Source organism: Marmota monax, unplaced genomic scaffold, assembly GCF_021218885.2.
Source record: "Marmota monax isolate L192 unplaced genomic scaffold, Marmota_monax_Labrador192_F-V1.1 WCK01_AAM20220418_F8-fsc00008, whole genome shotgun sequence".
Classification (NCBI taxonomy): Eukaryota; Metazoa; Chordata; class Mammalia; order Rodentia; family Sciuridae; genus Marmota; species Marmota monax.
This window is the reverse complement of record NW_026694432.1, coordinates 18,794,327-18,815,829: the sequence shown is the minus strand read 5'-3', so window position 1 is coordinate 18,815,829 and position 21,503 is coordinate 18,794,327. Positions and strand designations below refer to the sequence as shown.

Genomic DNA, 21,503 nt, shown 5'->3' with positions numbered 1-21,503 from the left:
CGGGGCAAAGTGGCAGAAACCTCTTAAAGGGCGAGGGCAGCGGAGAGTGAGAACGCGGCCCTGCCCGGCCAGGCCAGGTCCCCGCCCGGTCCAGCCCAGGTGAGCGTGGGCCACCTGGGGGGGCAACCCCGGGACTCTGGGAGGGACAGGGAGAGGGACAGACGAACCCACCCCCAAGGGCCGGAGCTCTCCCGGGAGGGGCCAGACCAGGATCCAAGGGTCCGGGGAGGAGCTAGAGGTCCGGAGTTCCAGGGTCCGAACTCGGGGTCCAAGGGGCGCATAGGGGAGTTCGGGGTGCACAAGGGGCTCGGGCGTCCGAAGAGGGGGTCCAGGAGCTCGGGTCCGGAACTACACTCATGCTGCCGGCGGTCCGGGTCCCAGGTTCGGTCTCCGCAGGCGGGTCCCTGCGGAGCCGCGCAGCCCATGGCCGCCCCGCCCGCCCCGCAAGCTCCTGCCGGGCCGCCGCAGCATTGGCCGGCGGCGGGCGGCGCAGCGGGAGGGGGCGCCGGGCCGGGAGCCCCGCGCCCCGCCGGCCCTTACGTAACTGACTGAGTTTCCGGACCCAGGGACCCGCGAGCTGGGCGCCGGCTCTGCCGCCAGGCTGGCCCTGCGGTCGTCGCCTCGCCCCACGCACTCCCTGCCAGGCTAGCTCTAGAGCACTTCCCTCTGCCTCGCGTCTCCCGGGCTCTCGGTCGGCCCGGGTTCCTGCTCCTCTCCTCCCGCGGTTCCCCGTCTCATCGCTCATCTCTCTGGCCCAGGCTCTCCCTCTGCCCTCGGTCTTTCCCCAAGAGCTGTCTCGCCCTCACCTCCACTTTCCCGAAGGCCCCACCCTCTTGGTGTAGGAAGGGACCCCTTCAGTCCAGCAAGTTGGAGGCGGGGACTTGTCCAGACAGACCCCACGCCGAACTTGTCCGCAAGCGGGAGGGGGACTGTCGCGTAGGGTTGGGTAAGATTATTCCAGGGCCCCTATCTTTCCCTGGGAGGGAGTGGCTGCATGTGACCCCCTTCAAGTTCCTGCACTAGGACGGAAGGCAGTCTCTGGGGTCCTTTTCTTCTGGAGGAGGCTTGGAGAGAGTCTAGCTGGGATTTAGGGCATTTGGGAGTCCCTTCAGCTACTGAAGGTGAGAAGGAAAGACTAGGGAAGAGCCACAGAGCGCTGGCACGGAGCCCCCGCCCCCTGCCTTCAGTGAGCTCCCACCTCCACCCCAGTTACAGACCTGGAGGACTGTGCTGGCAGGAGCCTGGGGTTGGGAGGGGACTGATGGGAGGAGGCCAAAGAGACTTTTGCATGGGGGTGGGGGTGGGGTGAGGGAGTTGGAGATAGAAGTGGTAGACCATCAGGTCTAAGGAACTGGTTGGGAGGGAGGTCACTTCCTGCCATCAAAGACCTCCTGAGAGTCAGAGACAGACACTTCAGAAATAACTTCTGTACCCTGCAGTCTGTGGTACTTGCTGCTGTCAGATGCATGTAAATAAGGTGTTATAGCAGTTGTGAGGTGGGAATTATTAACTCTGACTAGGAATGGGGGAGGGGGAATGCAGAAGGAGGTGGAAGGTCTGGGAAGAAGGGGAACTAGAAACTATAGAGAGCCAAGAGGGAGGGAGGAAGACATCAGTGTCCTGTAGGCTTTGCATGCAGCAGAACTGGGTTTGAATCCTGGCCCTGCTATATCCTTGCTGTGTGACCTTGCATGAGTCACTTCACCTTTCTGAGCCCCAGGATCCTCTTTGTCAATAATCTGGACCTTTTGGGCATTAGCAGAATCAACTGAAGAAACAAATATGCACTTGGTCTGAGAGCAGGCCAGTGAGGCTACTTTAAGAAGATAATGGAGTGGGGAAGCCCTGAGATTTCCCTGAGTATTCAGGAGAATCAGGCCAGGCCTGCCAGGGCCCAGCAACATGGAGTGCCCGGCTGTGTGGGTAGCACTCAGTGAGGCAAGGAGATTCCACACCCTGTTTTCTCCCGATTGACCCATCCCTTCACCACCTAGACCAGGCTGGCCTCCCTCTGTGGGCCCCAGGTGCCAATAGAAGCTCTTAGGGCTCCCAGGCTGCCCCACCCCCTAGGCTAGTGGGGGTGGAGCCCTGGCAGCAGAGGGCTAGCACCCTCTCTGCAGAGTGGATCCTGGCCAGGAGTCAGGCTGGCTGTGCGGGGCAGGAACATCCCAGCCTGGCTGGGAAGACGCTGACACTGTGCAGGCCTGTGGAGGCCCAGAACTTTATCACCTGGAGCCACGCCCAGTAGACTGGACCTGGGCTACAGGGTGAGGCAGAAGCTGGGATGGGGATGAGGAGGGGAGATCCAAGGAGAACATCCTGGAAGGATGTTAGCCTACAGGGTGGGGCAGCCTGGGAGCCCTGAGAGCTTCTGTTGGCACTTGGGGCCCACAGAGGGAGGCCAGCCTGGTCTAGGTGGTGAAGGGATGGGTCAATCGGGAGAAAACAGGGTGTGGAATCTCCTTGCCTCACTGAGTGCTACCCACACAGCTGGGCATCCATGTTGCTGGGCCCTGGCAGGCCCGGCCTGATTCTCCTGTATACACAGGGAAATCTCAGGGCTTCCCCACTCCATTCTTGAACACAGGTATGAAACTAGAGAACTTCATTTTGGTTATTTCTTAAGCCTCTCTAAAGTGCCTAGTGTGTGCCATATTCAGGGTTGCCAGCCACAGAGCTAACGAGGATACTCACAGAAGCTCACCATGGAGGTCATGGTAGCCTGATATGTGTTGGGGATTTGAAGATGAGGTCTGTATGACAGTTCCCTCCCTGGGTTGGGAGGGGAGGTTGTTCAGAATCTTCCCAGGGCCTAAGATTCTGATGTTTATTAAAGGGAGCAGAATTCTATCCCTTTATACTCTACAGGTCAGGCGCTTTTCTTCCTGGGTCTCAGTTTCCCTTCTTGTGAAATGGGGAGAGAGGAGCCTGGAGTTTCTATGAGTCTTCTGGCACAGATTCCTATAGCCTCAGGACCTGGTTTGGATCTTAGTCTACCACATGCCCTTATCCCATGAGGGGGTAGGATGGAGCAAGATCGGGTTGAGTGTGATGAACCACAGAGCTTATTCTTGACTTATGCTCTCTGATCATAATCAGGACTGCTGCCTCTTAAGCAGCCTCTAAGCACTTACTGTACACAGTGTTCTGTTCTAAGACTTTCCTACACAGCATCAACTCATTTAATCCTTACAACTTCATGAGAGGAGAACTATCATCCCTGTTTCATAGGAGTTCATGGAGGCGAGTTGACTTGACCTGTCAAACACTGGGATTTGAACTTAGGTCCAACCCCAAAGCCCAGACTTGACTAGGACGGGAGCCTCTACCTCACAGATACCAAGGTGTTCACATTGCTTAGCCCTTACCTGTGGAACTGCCTGACCCCTGCTGGAGTGAGCTCTGAGCTCTGGGGTGTTCAGGCTGGGGAGCGGGGAACAAGCTGTGCCACTTGTACTGGGTGCCCCCTGGACCCAGCACAGGAGAAGAGGGGTAGAGGGCACAACCTGCAGGTCAGGGTCCACTGGAATTTTCCCCAGAGTGCCAACCCCACCCAACTACTGTTCAGGTACAAGAGCTGAGCTATGAAAGGCATCTTTGGTATGTGGTTGACTTTGGGCCTCAGTTTCCCCATCTGTAAAACTTGGATTTAAGTGAGTACAGATATTCTTTGATCCACAGGTTAGTGGCTGAGGTAAAGAGGTGGAGGAAGGGTCAGGGTGGCGATGACTGAGTCTGTGGAGGAAGAGTTTGGGTCAGGAACAGCATGGATCCTTCTGAGCTGGCTGCTTGACAGCTATTTCAGATGAAGGGACTGAAGTTAGAGGGATTCTAACCTCTGTGGGGCTAGTTATGCAAATACCCAAGGGAAACATCAAGGGAGAATACGAAGAACAATTCCAGGCAGATGTGAGCTGGGATCCTGGCTTGACCACTTATGTGGGCTTGGAAATGATACCCCCAAGGGCCCACAGAGAGAAGTCCCTTGGCCTCACTGTCCTCACCTGTAAAATGGGAATAGCAATAACTGCACCTTTGTCGCACCTTGGGTTACTATGAAGGTCAAAAATGGGGCATTTGTAGAATCAGGGGAAGAGTGTGGTTTCTAGTTATTTTTTAGTACAAAATGGTAATTTTGGGTGTATGTGTGTAGCAGGGGACATCTCCAAAGCCCCTCTGCTGAGATGCTTTCCTGAGGGGGTATGCTAGAGAACGTCCCATCGTCTTCACTGAGCAGTGACCTTGTGCTCAGGTTTCACCTCTCATTGTCTCATTTGGTCCTTGGAGCAACCTTGTGATGCAGGTGGTGGCCTCGCCCATGCCTACAGCCCCCTGCAGTGATGACACTTAGGAACAGCTTCCTGTGTGCCAAGCATTGTTCACAAGGTTTTTTAATATGTGAATTCATGCAATTGTCACACCAGCGCTGTGAGGCAAATAATAATCCATCTCCATTTTACAGATGAGTAAATGAGATGTGGAGAAGTTAACAAATAAGCCCAAGGTCACAAATGGTAGAGCCATAAATGATAAAGCCAGGATTTGATCCCAGGTTCTTAAGTCTCCTTGAGGCGCTCACCATAGTTGTAATTTGGTAACTATTTATGGGATTGCCCGGTCCCTGCATTGTAGGCCTTAAGGGCAGGGATGGTGTCTGTCTTCTCCAAAATGAGTCCTTCTGTTGGCATACAGCAGGTGCTCAGTGAATGTGTGTCCACAGGGATTCTGCAGCCTCTGGTGGGTGGGCTGGGCTCTGGGAGGTCTGGTGAGCTCAGGGTGGATTATCAGATTATTGCTGACTGGAGGTTGTCTAGCCCAGCAGAGCCCCAGCAGCAGAGGGCGGGCAGGGTTCTCTCCCCATTCAGGCCCCAGTTGACGAGGGGCCCCAGAGAGCTCATCTGTTGCTTGTGCTGTGTTTCTCACTGCTGTCTTTTACCTCCATGTGCCGTGGCGGTGATGGCTCCTCGTCCTCTCTCCGACTGGCTGCTCTGACTGGCTGCGTGACTCCAATGGCTGCTTCTGTCTGGGTGAGTACTGGTTCCATTCTAATGCATGTCTGGTGGCTCCGAGACCACCTGAGAGGTGTAAGAAGCTCAGGGCGTTGGGCGGAGTGTTCAGAGAAGGCACTCTGTGAAGTTAGAATCCTACCACAAACAGGGCTGAGATTTTTCCTGTTGTCTGACTTCCTGGATAGTGACTTTGGGATCATATGATACATTTAAAGGTCTTTGGGGTTTGACTGGCCTGCAATAGAATCTTTATACTGCCACTTACCAATGGTAGCTCTTTGCTTCTCAATTTTATGTCTAAAAAATGAGCATATTAATACCTACCAGCTCCATGAGGAATGCTTTTGAATGAACAAAGATATTTGTTGAGCATCTACTATGCATTGGTCAATGTGCTTTGTGTTGCATTAGATGGTTAATTTTATGCCACACATCATAGGGGCTCAGTGAACGTCTGGACTGAGTGTGGGACCAAGTACCATATAGGCATCCGCCAGTAGAGAGAGGGACCTAGGTAACTGGAGCTCCTGGGGAAGGAATGGCAGATTCTTTAGCTCTCATGAGAAGAGTTGGGCAGCTGGGAGAGCCTGGGGGAAGGTGGGAGTGGGGAGGAGGGATTTTTGCCTTCCTGGTACTGACCCTTTCCTAACTGAGTGACCTTGGGGGAGCCTGTGAACTTCTCTGTGCCTTAGAGACCACATCTGTGACATTCATACACAGCACTTTTACCGCATGGGTATAGGAAGGGGCCGATGAGAAGTGCCCAGCACAGGGGCCCACTCCTCCCCAGGCTGGGGATGGAACCCAGGGTCTTGTGTATGCAGGGCAAGTGCCCTACTACTGAGCCACATCCCCAGCCCTCCCACTTGATAACTGATGGTTTCCTCTAGCCTTAGGCTTATTTGGGGAGGGGATTAAACTAAGTGAAGTGTCCATTTTTTTTTCTCCTTTCTCCCATTTTAAGTTCCCACCTGGAATCCAGGTGTCAGATTTTGAACGTCTTGCGGGCTGACCAGGCCCTGTGACATAGGCTGTGCTGTGCCTGGTGTGACTGTGGCTGAGTGGAGGTTCCAGCTCAGCCACTTTTGTGCTGTGTGACTTGGTTCAGTCATCTACCTGATCTGCCTAGGTGGCCTCACCTGTCCAATAGGGTTAGTGAAGGCCACTTCCCCTAGAGATTGTTTACTTAGAACAGAGGCAGTTGGCATTATTACCCATATTAGTATTTGGCTCTGGCTGAGGAGGATGCAGGGATGACCCTGGAGAGTTATGTCTGCCTAGGCCTCGGGGTCCTGAGAGGCTCCTGTCATCACACACAGGCCATCTGTTGATGTTTCCTATATGCTGGGCTAGTTGTCACATGCTACTTTAGATGCACTACCTCACATCTTCTTCCTGGTGGCCTTCTGAGCTAGGCATTTTCATCCTCACTTTATGAGTGAAGAAACTGGCACTAGGTAAGTCATGTGAGTTACTCAGAGTCACGGTTATTGGTGGTGGTGAGGGACTCAAACACAAGCCTGTTGACCTCAAGGCCCAAATTCTTAGTGTGAACCTCTGTTATCTCCCCCAAGGAGACAGGAGTACCTCTAAGTCCTCTCTGTCCATCTCCATTGTCCAGTGCAAGGCCCTGGGAGCTGTTGCAATGTTTGTTGGGTGAAGAAATTCACACATGTGCACTCACACCACACTGATCCCCTCCCCAGCCCTGGTGCTTTAAGAGTTTTGAAGAAGGGAGATAATAGAAAAGCAGGAGAATGCTGGACAGGAGAGTGGCTGAAAGTCATATAAATTGGTCTTACTTTCTTTTTGTTCACAGTTCTAGTGATCAAACCCAAGACCTAGTGCATGCTAGGAAAGTGCTTAGCCACTGAGCTATAGCCCCGGCCCCAAGACCTGGCTTTGAATCCTCATTGTGGGACCTAAGATAGATATGTAGACTCTAAGGGCCTCAGTTTTCTTACCTATAAATCAAGGATAATAAAAGAACCTTCCTCCATCCCAGGGTTCTTGTTAGGATTAAATAATGAGGCCCATGGTGAGTACCTAATCAATGGTACTAATGAGCATTATTCTGGGATTATAAAGATGTTCTTCTTAGTGCCAGGCACAGTGGTGCATGCCTGTAAAACCAGCAGCTTGGGAGTCTGAAATAGGAGGATCTCAAGTTCAAAGCCAGCCTCAGCAATGGCAGGCGCTGAGCAACTCAGTCAGACCCTGTCTCTAAATAAAATTCAAAATAGGGCTGGGGATGTGGCTCAGTGGTTGAGTGCCCTTAGTTCAATCCCTGATACCAAACAACAACAACATGATATTCCTCTTGGAGCTGGGTACTATGGGGCATGCCTATAATCCCAGAGGTTCTGGAGGCTGAGATAGGAGCATTACAAGTTCAAGGCCAGCCTTAGCAATTTAGTAAGGCTGTAAGCAACTTAGTGATATCTTTAATCAAAACAAACAAAACAAAAAGGGCTGGGGTTGTGGCTCAGTGGTAAAGGGTCCCCAAGTTCAATCCCCATAGCAATCTGGTCTGACACCTGACAGGTTCACAGGTTCTGAAAGGTATTTTTTTTTTTTTTTAAATAGGGATTGAACCCGGGAGTGTTCTACTATTGAGTCACATTCCCAGCTCTTTTATACTTTTTATTTTGAGGCAGCGTCTTGCTAAGTTGCTTAGGCTGGCATCTAATTTGTGATCTTTCTGCCTTAGACTCCTGAGGAAATTCATCTGCTTTTACTCATGCCTACTTTGTGCCAAGTCTTGTGTGGGCATAGGGTCTGGAGATGATTCTGTGTATCCTTTTCCTTCCTTCCCCCTGGGGAGCTGAGAGTCTAGTTGGAAAGAAGGACAGGAACCGACTCTACCTTTGATTAATGCACTAAAGTGAGAATAGGTTTTCTTAGGCTGAGACCAGGAGAAAAGACATTCGTAGTGGAAGGAATTGTGTATGCTAAGGTCCAGAGCCGGAGCCTGCACTTGGGGGAACGCAGCTGGAGAGAGCGGCTCAGGAGAGTTAAGGGAACTTGACCCGTGGGCCATGGTGGGTCGGCATTAGATATTAAGCAGGGCAGGGCAGAGACAGGGCTGCTGTCCAGGTGAGGAATCCCTGTGGCTATGCTGTGGAGCAATGGAGTTGTGGGAAGGTGCGAGGCCTGTTTGGGAGCCGAGCCAGGGTGATGTGAGAGTGGACAACAGCCAGCAGGCAGGAGAGCATCAAGGTGAGGATGGGATCCTAGGGGTAAATGACCCCTGGAATCTTGGGTGAGGGAAGCATCTGGAGGAGGAGCCAGAGCTGGGTTGAGGGGAAAGAGCCACTCATTTTCTCCTTGTCACCTTCAATGGCCCCAGGAGCAGCTATGTCTGAGCTGGACACTGGATCCAGGGCTCCCACTCCTATCTTGGGGGCTCCCTGTGGTGACCCTGGTGGGTCTGGCAGGGATGAGAACACTTTGGGTTGGGGGCCCTCAGTGTCTGTGAGAAGCCCTGGGTTCGGGGCCTATCAGCTGTGTCAGTGAATGTCTGCGTCCCCTCAGAAGTCCCTCCCTCCCTCTCCCCCTCCTTTTCCTTGTCTTGTGAGTGAGGATAAGAAAACCTGTTTTGCCTGACTCAAAGATTCAGTGATAATGCACAACAAGACAGTAAACATTGGTGCGCACTGGCTGGGGCTAGGTTCCGGGACACAAAGGTGACTCAGACAGGATTCCTGCTCCTCAGGTGTGCAGTGAGCCCAGGGGAGCCGGTGGTTGACTCTGTAGTCATGGGGGGCTGGGGAAGAGCGCTAAGCTGGCACTTGAAGGATGCACATAGCTCTCTAGGCGAGAATGGTATGGAGCAGCATGCTCAGGTGGAGAAGCCGTGGCTGGTAGATAGGAAGAGGCAGGCAGTGGTGGGGGGCGAGGCTGACCAAGGAAGCGGGCTGCTCCATCTAGGGCTTTGGCCATTGGCTCCCCTCTCCTTCCTGAATCTCCACAGCTGCCTGCTCTGCTGCTGGAGACCCCCAGGGCCCTTCCTGCCCTGCTCCTTCCCCATCTCCCCACTCTTCTCCTTCTCACCCCTACTGCAGTCAGACCCAGTGGCTCCCACTCCCAGGAGTCAGCAACCTGGGTTCCCTGCCAGCCCTGCCACTGGCAAGTCCTGCGATCTTTAGTCACTCGCTCACCCTCTCTTCACCTCAGTTTCCCCCTCAGTAAAATGGGGACAGCAGGCCTTCCTCATGTGGAAGGGCAGAGGCTTCTCTCAGGTAATCCTTGTAAATCTCCTGGCCCAGTGTGTACGTATACTGTGCTCCCATAAATAGGAGTCTAATGAAATCATCAGTGTTGGGATTCCTCCATCTCCTCGGCCCCTCCCACTGCTTCCCCTGCCTCTCCTGGCAGCCTGATTTGGTCAACAAAGGAAGGAAAAGATTAAGAAACAAGCCCAAGTCTCCAGAGGGGTCCTGGCCCACAGCCAAGCTGGCTCCCCTCCTGCCCCTTGGCCTCCTTGGCCTCAATCCTGAGGCCAGGGAAGCCTCCCAATCGCCTAACCTAGAGGACCCTCCCCAACTGGAGGCCAAAGCCAACAACAGCCCCAAAACAGGGACAAATATTTGTAAAATATGTAACTTTATTTTTTTCTTCCCCTGGAAGTTGATAACGAGGCTCTTTTTCCTGGTGCTTGGGAGAAGAGTAAGTGTGGATATCCCAGATGTTTGGAGGTCCCGTGGTCAGGGCAGAACAGGGTCCCTGAACTTCCTGGAGCCTATGACAGATACTGGCTACCAAGTCTCTTTCCCACAGATGCAGGAAACTCAAATCAGAATGGGTGACTGATGGTGGAGGTCATTCGGTTAGAATCTAGTTCTTTGGACCCTTTTTGCTCTGTCCCATGGATGGGGTGGTATGGAGATGTTGGCTGTCACTTAACCTGAGTTGGTTTCCTTGGCTGGGGAACTGGGCTGACTTTGCTGTGAGGGTCAGCAGTCCCATAGGAAGAGCGGCTGGTGAGTCCTCACTGTCATTGCTACTCTAACTGCTGCTGCTTAAGAAACTTCTGCCCTATTCTTTTCCAGTCTAGGACCTCAAAGTGTTTGATATGGTTTTTTATTCAACAAATGACACCTGATGAACCAGTTTGAAAGACAGAGGCTCAGCATTTTTCCCTTTTATCAGTTGGCTGGGACACTGTCCTCACCCAAGACAGCTTCCCTTCTGAAAGGCCTCCTCTGATTGATGCAACCGTAAGCATTTGGAGAGGAGAGGAGGAAGGTTCCTGCACCACCCAGGCCTGGGCTGAGGGGCAGAGGTGGACAGGGAGCTCCTTGGAACTGCCCGCCAGGACTAGGACAACACGAAGATTTCTGCAGAGGCCAGGAAATAGGCCTAAAAGAGAAACCCTGGCTCAGAGCCCAAAATGCAGGAGAGTGGAAGGGCACACTGACCCTGCCAGCGCCTCCTCTGGGAGACCTTAGACAAGTCCCTGCCTCCCAGAGCTCTGTTTTCTGGTTTATAAAAGGAGGGGGAGGATGGATGTCAGAGGTTTCTACTGATACTTTAGGATTAAAAATAGGGACCTGGGCTGGGCACGGTGGTACACACCTGTAATCCTGGTGGCTCAGGAGGCTGAGGCAGAGGATCTTGAGTTCAAAGCCAGCCTCAGCAAAAGTGAGGCACTGAGCAACCCAGTGAGACCCTGTCTCTAAAAAAAATATAAAACAGGGCTGGGGATGTGGCTCAGTGGGTGAGTGCCCCTGAGTTCAATCCCCAGTGCCAAAAAGAAAAGGGACTTGGGAACCGTCAGGTCTCAGATTTCCCAGCTTCTCCAGCTATAGGACCTCCAGCAGGGGTCTACTTTAGCAAGCTTCCATTTCCTCACTTATAAAATGGGAAAAGTATTAGCACCTTCTCATGGGATTATTTAAGGGCTAAATTAGATGTTAAGTGCTCAGCCCATAGCTGACACATTGGAACTGCAGGAGACAGTTCACTGAGGCCACATCCACTTGATTGCATTTGTTCACTCATTCACCCGATTAATATTTAGAATTTCCATAGACAGGGCAGAGACAAAAGGAGCAGGGAGGTGGCCGAAAGCTGGAGTCAGACAGACCTGCCCATTCTAGTTGTGTGATGTGGTCATTTACTTCTCTGTGTCTCACTCGCTCATGTGAAAATGTGAGAACAGTGAGCAAAACAAAACCTTCAGAATTGTCCTATCCTTAAGGGAGTCTCAGTACACAGTGGGCGATTAATCTGTGGCTGATTCTCTACCTCCCCTCCCCCAGCTCTTTTAATAACTAGAGGTATGATCTCAGGCAAGACATTTAAATACATAGCAAACTTACCCCCCGGGGCCTTTGCACTTGCTGGGGCTTTGGCCTAGAACACTCTAATTTCTACAAGAACTTTCTTGGCTTGTCTCATCCCCTTAATTTTGTTGTTCAAATGTTACCTTCTTAGTGAGGCCCTTTTGGACCATCCTATTGAAAATTGTAACACCCTTTCTTCTCCAAACCCTGGCACTCCCTAACTGCTCTTCTGGCTTATTTTCCTCCATAGCACTTATTACTCTTTGATATACTATATTCTATCAACTATTTGTTTACCATCCTCCCTCCCTCCCATTAGAATGTAAGATCAGTGATGGTGGTGGTGGTGATTTTCATCTGTCTTATTCAGGGTTATGCCCATTGTACCTAGAATAGTGTGTATGGCAAATAGTAGGTGTTTAATAAATTTGTAAGTGAATTAGTGAATAAACGAAGGCTCTTTCCCTCTCTGGGTTTAGTGTCGTGCTGAGTGCCTAGTAGATTCTCAGTAAATGATTGTATGAGAGTGTATGAATTGTAAGGAGAAAGTGAGTGGTCATCATCTCTTCCAGTGGCCAGATAATACAGTGCTGGGTCAACTCTGAGGCCCTTTTGCTTCTGCTGTTTTCTGCCAGGGCATCAGTTTCAGTTGGAGTGCCCAAATCTTTTGTTCCTGAGCCTGAGCTATGCAGAATTTCTAGTTGGGGCTGTTTGGCTGTTGGGCCCACAATGGTGATTATGTCATTATTGTTAATTAGCAGTTAGGCCCAGATTATTGAGTTTTTTGTTTTTCAGCAGAAATCACAGCAGAGAGCTGCGCTAGCAGGTGGGGGTGGGCAGGCCTAGAGCGGCTTCCTCTGGCACTCCCCACTTCCCAGCTCTGAGCGCTTAAGACCAAGACTGTGATGCTCAGAGCTCGGGGCCCTGCTGTCCCTACCTGCTGTCTTCCCAGGACAATGTCCTGCCAAATTTCTTCCTATACTTTCTGCCCTCTTTGCCTGGCCTGGTCTAGTGGGGTATAGCCTACTCTCAGGGGAGCTAGGCTTAGGGTTTCTAAATGTCCATCTGACAGGGATGTTTTCTGATGCTTAGGGTTTAGATATTATAAGTGGAGGAAAAAACACTGGGTTTAAGACTGGGAACCTGGTTTAGTCCCTGCTTTGGTGCTTTGATGACTTATGTGCATCAGTCCCTCTTGCTGGGCCTCAGCCCTATCATCTGTCAAATAGAGATAAGGACGCCTGCTTGGCCCATGGGGAGAGACAGGAAAACAGCGTGGGCAAGGGATTGAGTTCTGGAGTTAGACATACCTGGCTTCCCAGCTGTACTCCTTCCTAGCAGTGTGACCTTGGGTAGATGACTTTACTTCTCTGATTCCAGTTCTCAAAGCTAGAAAATGGGCTTAAAATATCAATACCTACTCTGTAGTGTCATTGTGAGATTTCATTAGAGAATGTGGGTGAAGTACCTAGGCACACAGCCAGTGCCTTGCACATCTTTGCTGGTATTATTATAGTGATCATCATGGAAATGAAGGCAATCTGTAAGCTGTAAAAAGACCAGTAGCAATAGGGCTAGGCAGATGTGGATTTGAATCCTAAATTGAACACTTATTAGCTGGGTGATCTTGGGCACATTTCATTCTTCTGAGATTCTACTTCCTCATCTGTAAAATGGGAATGATAGCCAGATCTTCCTCTGGGGGATGGTGGGGAGACTTATGACATATTGCATATACCACACTTGGGACAGGGGCTTTATAATCTGCAGAACCTTTTTAGACATCTGACATACTTTGATCCTTCTGGTCAACCTGTGGGATGGCCTGGGTAGGCACAACCATCTCCGTTTGATGTGAGGAAATGGGAAGTCAGAGTGGGTATTATGGACTGAATATTTGTGCCACCCCCCCACCCCACCCTCCCCCACCAAATTCATATGTTGAAGCCAACCCCTGATGTGATGGCATTTGGAGATGGAGCCTTTGGGTGGTAATCAGGGCTAGAAGAGAATTTGATGGTGGGGCCCTTGTGATGAATTAGTGCCCTTAGAAGAAGAGACACCTGAGAGCTCATTTTCTTTTTGCCATGTGAGGACACAGCAGTAAGAACATGGCTTTCTCCAAGCTCTGAAGTGAGTCCTCACCAGAACCTGAACATGCTGGCATCTTGGACTTCCAGTCCCTGAACCGTGAGAAAATAAATCCTGTTGTTTAAGGCACACAGATTATGATTTTTGCTGTTGTTGTTGTTGTTGCTAGGGATCAAACCCAAGCCCTTAGCATGCTAGGCAAGAGTTCTACCATCAGCTACGCCCTCAGCTGTGTATTATGGCAGCCTGAGTTGAAGGAGGATAAGTGACTTGCCCAGAGTCACCAATAAATTTATGGTCCAGAGTGAAGGTTGCAACTTATTTGTAGTATTTCTTTTCATTTCTTTCTTCCTCACTAAAATGTACTTGGAAATTGAGGTCAGCTGAATATTAGCTGGGAGGCTCAGGAACTGTCTTGCCATAGCTGTTTGGGAGGATCTTGGGGCAAATTAAACCTGGCCATGTCTGTATACCTAACCCACTCCCTACTTCCCTATGTCTCCTCCTCTGACCTGACTCTTATCAGGTGAGGGTTGGGCCAGGCTGCCTTTACCTGTTTTAGAAGGGCCTCACTTAGCAGGTGGCACCAGGCCTCTCTCTTGTTTCTTGGGAAAACTTATAGGACTTGAGTCCTAGGGAGAGAGAGTTAGTGGGTTAAGCTTGAGTGAGCAGGAGGCTTTACTGGGCTTTCTCCAGCTGGTGAGAGAAGGGGTTTGGGATGGGTCCTTGGGTCCCTCCTTGGATACCCCAGGGTTACCATCAGAAGCAGCCACAACAGCCTTTCCCTGGGGTTGTTGGATAGATGTTGGTATTTCCCATTCATATCATTTCTAAACTGTGTTCCTTAGTGTGATATGAAAGCAGTATGGACTAGAGGATGGTGGCATCAGACAGTGATATTGGGGAACTCACCCCACATTTTAAGTTGTATAACTTCTTCAAGAGTAATTGAGGTTAAGCCAGGTATGTGGCACACACCTGTAATCCCAGAGGCTCAGGAGGCTGAGGCTGGAGGATCACAAGTTCAAGGCCAGCCTCAACAACTTGGTGAGCCCTGAGCAACTTAGTGAGACCCTGTCTCAAAATAAAAAATGCTGGAGAGGGCTGGGGACATAGCTCAGTTGGTAGAGTGCTTGCCTTGCATGCACAAGGCCCTGGGTTCAATCCCCAGCACCATCAAAAAAAAAAGTGCTGGAGATATGGTTCAGTGGTTAAGCATCCCTGGGTTCAATCCCTGGTACTAAAAAAAAAAAAAAAAGGAGGTTGCTATGAGGCTAAATGCAAAAATGTAAATAAAAACTTAATATGTGCCTAGTGCATAGGAAATATCTCATAAATGTAGTGTTAACTATTTTTAGATTTTCCTTTTTATTTTGTAGTCCTGGGGGATCAAGCCCAGGACCTTGTGCATGCTAGGAAAGTGCTCTCTACCACTGAGCTACATCCCAGCCACTGAGCTGCTTCTCAGTCCCAGTTGTTACTATTTTTATTAATAAATTATCTCTAAGGTCTCTTCCAGCTCAGATAGTTCTAGGTTTTAAGATTGTAGAATTTAGCTTGGCTTCCAGCTTTAAAAAGTAAATGTAGTTGTACTTGGAAAGAAGTTATGAACACTAGACTGTGCTGTGCGTCCCTGGGCAAGTGTCTTTCAGTTTCTGGATCTAATTTCCAAGCAGCTTGGGCTTGATGATCTCTAAGGGACTCACCAATTTTAACATTAGGTGAATCTCAGGGCCTAAAGAATTATTGGCAACTGTCCACCAGGTCCTCTTTTACAAAGTCAACTTCCTTTCCCCTCTGCCTCTTATTTCTTGGTATGTTTCCTTAGCAACCCCAATGTACAGATTTTAATCCTATTTAGATTTTTTTTTCTTTTATTGTACACAGAAAACTCTTTAAGAGAATATTTGTAAGAAAAGTGCATTCTGGCTTCTTGCTCTTGAGATAGCCTGCATTCTCCCTTGACTATGTATCTACTTTCTTAATAAACCTTTGTCTATCCCTTCAAAAAAAAGGAGAGCATTCTATCAAATAAGTCAAAACATGCTGTGTGTTTTCAAATATGTAAGAAAAGGTATTATACAAAATGTATTGCATTCGATAGTTTCTTCTGCTTTTATCTCAAAACTGACCAAAACAGGCATCATTGTGCACTTTAATTAAAAAAAAAAAATAGCCTTGTATGGTGGTGCATGGTGTAATCCCAGGAGCTCTGGAGGCTGAGGCAGGAGGATCAAGAGTTCAAAGTTGGGCTGGGATTGTGGCTCAGCGGTAGAACGCTTGTCTAGGGCGGGACCCGGAATCTTCAGCACCACATAAAAATAAAGGCATTGTGTTGTGTCCATCTACACCTAAAAAAAAAAAAAAAAGTGTTCAAAGTTGGCTTTGGCAATTTATCAAGGCCCTAAGCAACTCAGCGAGACCTTGTCTCTAAATCTCAAGGCTTAATGGATTGTTAGCAACTAAAAAAATATAAAAATTAATAAAATATAAAATATATATTTTATCTATATTTGTGTCTAAATAAAATATAAAAAAGGACTGGGGATGTAGCTCAGAAGTTGAATGCCTCTGGGTTCAATCTCTGGTACCAAATAAGTAAGTAAGTAAGTAAGTAAATAAATAAAACAAAACATGGCACATTCAATGCATTATAAAAAAAATCATGGGTATGATTCAGGTAAAAGATGTTTGTTGAGTATCATTTATAAGAGATAAAAATGGGAAACAACCTAACTGTCCAACAATAAGGATCAACTAAATTATGGAACACCCACTCGATAGCATTCTTAAAAATGATGATATAAATGTTCACAATATATCAAGAGAAAGAAGTCAGTTCCAAACAATGTGGTCTGAATTAAAAAAAAATAAAACATTAGGTTAGATATGAAATTGCTGATATTGGACTATTATTAACTAGAAAATCAGCAATTTCATTTCATTTGATTTAGAAAAGAAAGTCTGTCATCAAAATACTGATTATAGTTACTTCTAATTGGTGGCTTTATGATGATTTGCATTTTTCTTTAAATATATTCTTTTTTTTGTGGGGGGGGAGGGGGATTACAGGGACACTTCACCACTGAGCTACATAATTATATTCCCGGACCTTTTTATTTTTTTATTTTGAGACAGGTCTCACTAAATTGCTTAAGGCCTCGATAGATTGCTGAGGCTGGCCTTGAACTTGTGATCCTCCTGCTTCAGCCTCCCAAGTTGCTGGGATTACAGGCATGTGCCACTGCACCTAGCTCTCCTTAACTGTATTCTTACTTAACTATATTTTCTAAAATTTCTATAACTCAGGTACTCCTAATAAAACTATCCCCAGAAAGGCATTCCACTCTATGAACAGTAATTTCCATCCTGTTAGAGCTTTTTTGATTTATCATTTGTGTTTACAAGGTCTAAATGACTGCAACTCTATGACCACAGGGAGGATGGAAAGCTACTCTTCATGTACTTTCGATACCAGGACTGCTTTTTATTCAGAAGTGACTGTTCAGAACACTTTGCTGATGGACCCAGTTTTTCAAAGCCCTCTTCATCTCTCACTGCCCTCCACAACAGACAAACATTTTCCATGGGCCCCATCACTGGGGCTTCGGGCCAGCTGTGTCCCTAATCCGCCCATGTCCCAGATTTGGGTATGGTTCAGGCTCCAACTGTTCCCCCACCCTTTGCCCTCTTCCAATCTCATCTTGTCCAGGCCATCAGAGGCCTCATCTACCCTTCCTGTCCCTCCCCACTTAATTTCACCAGCTAATTTCACCCTTTTCCCTGCAGCTGGTGTTTGCTGTTGCTGGAGCTCAGTTTGCAGTGGGGAAGGATTAAGACCCTTTCATGCTGTCTTGGTTTTTTTTTTCTTAGTGCCCTTGACCACTCCAGGGGCTAACAGGCAGCTATCAGGGCCTGTATTCCCTAGGAAGGAACAGGAGGAGTGGTGGGGGAGGGAGTGGTGGGCTCAGCTGGCAGGCGGAATAGAGCTGGCCCCTAGAGATCTCATCCTGGGCCCTGGAGCATGGCACAGTCGTCACCCAGATGTGAGCAGGGAGCCAAGCTGTTTCTTCCTAGAAAATTAGCCTCAGAGATGGTGCTTGGGACCTTTACCTTTGATACCCAATGGCAGTCTCTGCAGGGTGAGTGAGCTGGGACTGAATGTGTGGCTTGGCAGATGGGCACAGGAGTAATTGTGGTTTCTCTGCTTTTAGATTGGGTGGTACTTATATCCCCACTTCCTACTATGGGATGGGTCCAGCTATACCTGGAGACTTTTTTTTTTTTTTTTGGTGCTAGGGATATAACCCAGGGCCTCATGCATGCTAGGTAAGTGCTCTACCATTGAGCTACATGTGCATTTAATAACAAAAGTCCTTCATTTGTGGACAGTACTTTACAGTTAACAAAGCCATTTCACCTCCACGTTAAGAATTAAGAGTCAGCACACAAACGAGGACTTTTGAGATTCTAAAACTTGGGCCAACTTGGTGTTGGGGCACTCTGAATCTAAGAGTGATTTATACCTGCCTTGTTTCTAGTCTTTTTCTGTTAGCCTGAGACCTCGGCTTATTTTCAGAGTGATGATTATTAAATGCTACAAATTCCATGAATCCAAACAAGTATTTTTAAATATGATATGCCATTGGCTAGCACTTCAAAGCACAGAGAATACTTTCATAGCTCTGAATTTGCTTGATAATGTGGTGGTGGAATTGTGAGCTGTCTGGTGACTGATCTTCAATATTCATCCTTCATGGAACCAGATTTCCCTGTCTGATAGGTAAAGGAAGCCTCTGCAACCTGGAAGTGGTAGGACTAGAGTTCCCAAATCCAAAGCATAGTTGAACCTGAAGACTTGAAGCAGGGAATCAGAATGTTTAAGAACAGGTGCTTCACCCAAAGTACACAGAATGATCCTAGCCAAAGTCACCTAAACTTACTAAGCCTCCATTTTCTTACTTATAAGATGAGGACAATTCATTCACTCATTCAACAAATATTTATTATGTGTGCACTGTTCTGGGAGATGAACAAGAAGAACAAAGTCCCTATCCTCGTCTCTTGTATTCTCATGGGTGTAGACTGCAACAATTTATATGAGAGGGACAATAAAGAGTAGAAAATCAGGTAGGGGTAAGTGCTATGATTAAAACAGGGAAAGGGGAAAAGAGTATGTGAATGGAGGCTTTTTTAGGTACAGTGGCCAGGTGATCCTTAGGGAGTTTTTTTTTTTTTTTTTGGTACCAGGTATTGAACTCAGGGGTACTTAACCACTGAGACACATCCACAGACCTTTTTTTGTATTTTATTTAGAGACAGGGTCTCACTAAGTTGCTTAGTGCTTCACCATTGCTGAGGCTGGCTTTGAACTTGTGATCCTTCTGCCTCAACCTCCCTGCTGAGATTACAGGTGTGCAGCATGGCACCTGGCCTCAGGGAATTTTATGATGTTTCAAATAGATATTATCTAATATGCTCAGCTCAGAGCTGACAATTGTGCTTAACAAATATACTGTCCCCCCCCCCCCTCCAGTACTAGAGATTGAAACCTGGGGCTTTCTACCACTTAGCTACATCTCCAGCCCCTTTTATTTTGAGACAAGTTCTTACTAAGTTGCCCAGGCTGCCCTTGAATTTGTGATCCACTTTCTTCAGCCTCCTGAGTTGCTGGGACTACAGGTGTGTGCCTGGCACAAATATACTATTATATCATCCAGTTTCACACAGTCCATATTTTAGATGCCAAATAATAAACAACACTTATTAAGATCTTACTATATGCTATGTTATAAACCATTTACATATTTTTAATGAGTTCTTTCAATAACTATGAGGCAGGAACTATTACTGTCTCCCTTTTATGGGGGTCAGAAACTGAAGCACAGAAAAGGCCAAACAATTAGGGAGGGCTGGAGACCTAGCATTGCACAGAGGCAGTCTGATTCCAGAGAGAGCAGAGATTGTGAAGGGGTTGTGATTAGACACCAAGAGACAGTGTAGCTGGCAGATGTAGCTCTGATGTCAGTTTGCCTGGTTTCTTATCCTGGGAGGTCTAAGCCTCTCTGATTGAATTTCCTCATTTCTAAAATGAAATACCAGAACCTATTTACCTCCTGGGTATCATGCCTAAAACAGAGCCTTCTTTCTGCTGTGGAGCTGCAGCCTGTTCAGAGACCTGCCTGGCAAGGAGTATGAAGGGTCAAGGGGCCTCTAAAACTTCTGGAGGGAAATAAATGCACACCAGGCAATTGTCAGAGAAACCCTAAACTCATTTGGAAACCAGACCTTGGAAGCTAGCTTTTTTGTTGTTGTTGTTTGTTTTTTTCCTTAATGACTCTGAGGGTGCCAGGGTGAAATTAGGTGAATCTTGAATGCACCAGAAGTGGAATCTTGGCGCGGTCTCAACATTTAGCTTCCATTTCAGCTTAGCTGCCAAGAGAGGTAGAGTGTTGTCGAATGTCTGGGTTGGAGAGGCGCCTGGAGAGGTCAAGCTAGTAGATGGGGAAACTGAGGCCCCGAGAAGCTGAGTGTCTCACCTAGGGTTACTAGGTACATTAGGGGGCAGTTCCTTGAGGTGGCCTGGCAGCGTCTCTAAGTGAGTTCTGCTTTAACTGGGACCTCCGAATCTCGACCTTTAACACGGCCCTCCTCTAGGGGGAAAAGGCCTCACCTTGGTACAGGATACTAACTGCCTCATTTCCCACGTGGGTGCTGCTGGAAGCCCGGAACACCAGACCGGGTTCGACTCGCGCGTGCGCACAGCAGCTAGCCCCCTCGCCTTTTCCCCCCTTTTTTCTTTCCCCTCCCCTCTCCTTACCGGCTTAGGGGCGGGGGGAGGCCAGAGGAGGCCGAACTCGGCTTCAGCCAATGGGCTGGCGGGCCGCGGGCCCGGCCCCCTCCTTCCCTCCCTCGTGGTCCAATAGAAGTTTACTACAATGTTGTGGCGAACCGAGGGGGAGGGGCGGGCGGGCGGCGGGACAGGCCGGCCTCGCCTCGCGGAGGAAAGGCGGGAGGGCGCGCGCCGGGGCTGCTAGCTCGCTCGCTCGCTCGCTCGCTCCCTCCCTCCCTCCGCCAGCGGGTTTAGTCAGCCAGCCAGCCAGCTAGCTACCGGCGGGCCCGCGAGCCGCAGAGGACCCGAGCCTCGGACGCCGGCGCCGCCTCCTGCCATTGTTCATCCGGCTGTAGCAGCTGCAGGCGCGGGATCCCGGGCCCGGGAGCTACCGGTGAGGCGAGGCGAGACGGCGGCGGCGGCGCGCGAGTCCGGGGGCGCGGCGCTGTCCCCGAGGGGACGGTCCTGGCGGCCGCGGCGGCACCGCAGCCTCTTTGTCTCCAGCCCCCAGCAGGCCCCGGGCTGGGGGCGCGGGCTCTACCGCCGGGGGGCCTCGTCCGCACGCCCCAGCGCAGAGGGCTGGAGCCAGGACGCGGCCCGAGGAGCGCGGGGCGGGCGGGGAGCTGCTGAGGAAGGGGCAGGGGTGTGCCGGGGCGGCGTTTCAAAGTTAGGCTTGGGCTGCGTTTCTGCCCCGGGGAACTCGGTCCCCTCGGGCCTGTCAGTCATTGCACGGTGGGTAGGAGCCGTGGAAGGAAACCAGGTGCGGAGAATCGCGTGTTTCCGACGGCGAAGGTGTTGGGTGCAGCTGCGGAGCGATGGGCTGTCTCGAGAAGTCAGGCAGAATCTGAGCCTTCCCGCCACAGACACCTGCATCATTAAAAAAAAAAAAAAATCTCCAAACCCTCGGGATCCAATGCTTTCCCCCTCGTCTTCAGGTTCCCAGTGAGCAAAGGGTTAAATCTATTCTCTGAGCATCGTGACCTCCTTTTTCAGTTCGCGCATCTGTCGGCTTGGAAATATTTCCTCATGCTTGCTGGGCCGCTGTACCTGTGGAGAGACTGGATCTAGGCTCCCCCTCTGAGATTCATCACCAGGCCATTATTCCTGGGGAGGTTTTGCCAAAACAGGGTCGTTTTCCCCAGGAACAGGGATTCTCTTGAGAGAGAAAGTGATCTCACGTGAAACAAATTGCTGACGGATTGGTTTCTGACCACATGATAGCGACTGTCATCCTGTTGTTTCTCTAACTGTACCCCACCATAAATGACTAGTCTATGGAGATGT

General features: G+C 49.5%; 1 protein-coding gene across 38 annotated transcripts in view; it reads left to right on the top strand.

The window, feature by feature from the left end:
* The first annotated feature begins 4,852 nt into the window (after positions 1-4,852).
* The window catches only part of Epb41 (erythrocyte membrane protein band 4.1), a 171,802-nt gene continuing 155,151 nt past the window's right edge, over positions 4,853-21,503 (top strand). For 6 of the 38 annotated variants that reach the window (XM_046469504.2, XM_058570990.1, XM_058570986.1 and 3 more), the window contains exon 1: positions 20,451-20,613. The gene's annotated coding sequence lies outside the window, so the exon portion shown is untranslated. Of the gene's footprint in view, positions 5,028-20,442; positions 20,614-21,503 lie in introns of those variants that run through there. The other 32 variants (XM_046418747.2, XM_046418742.2, XM_046418743.2 and 29 more) reach the window with 13 other exon arrangements.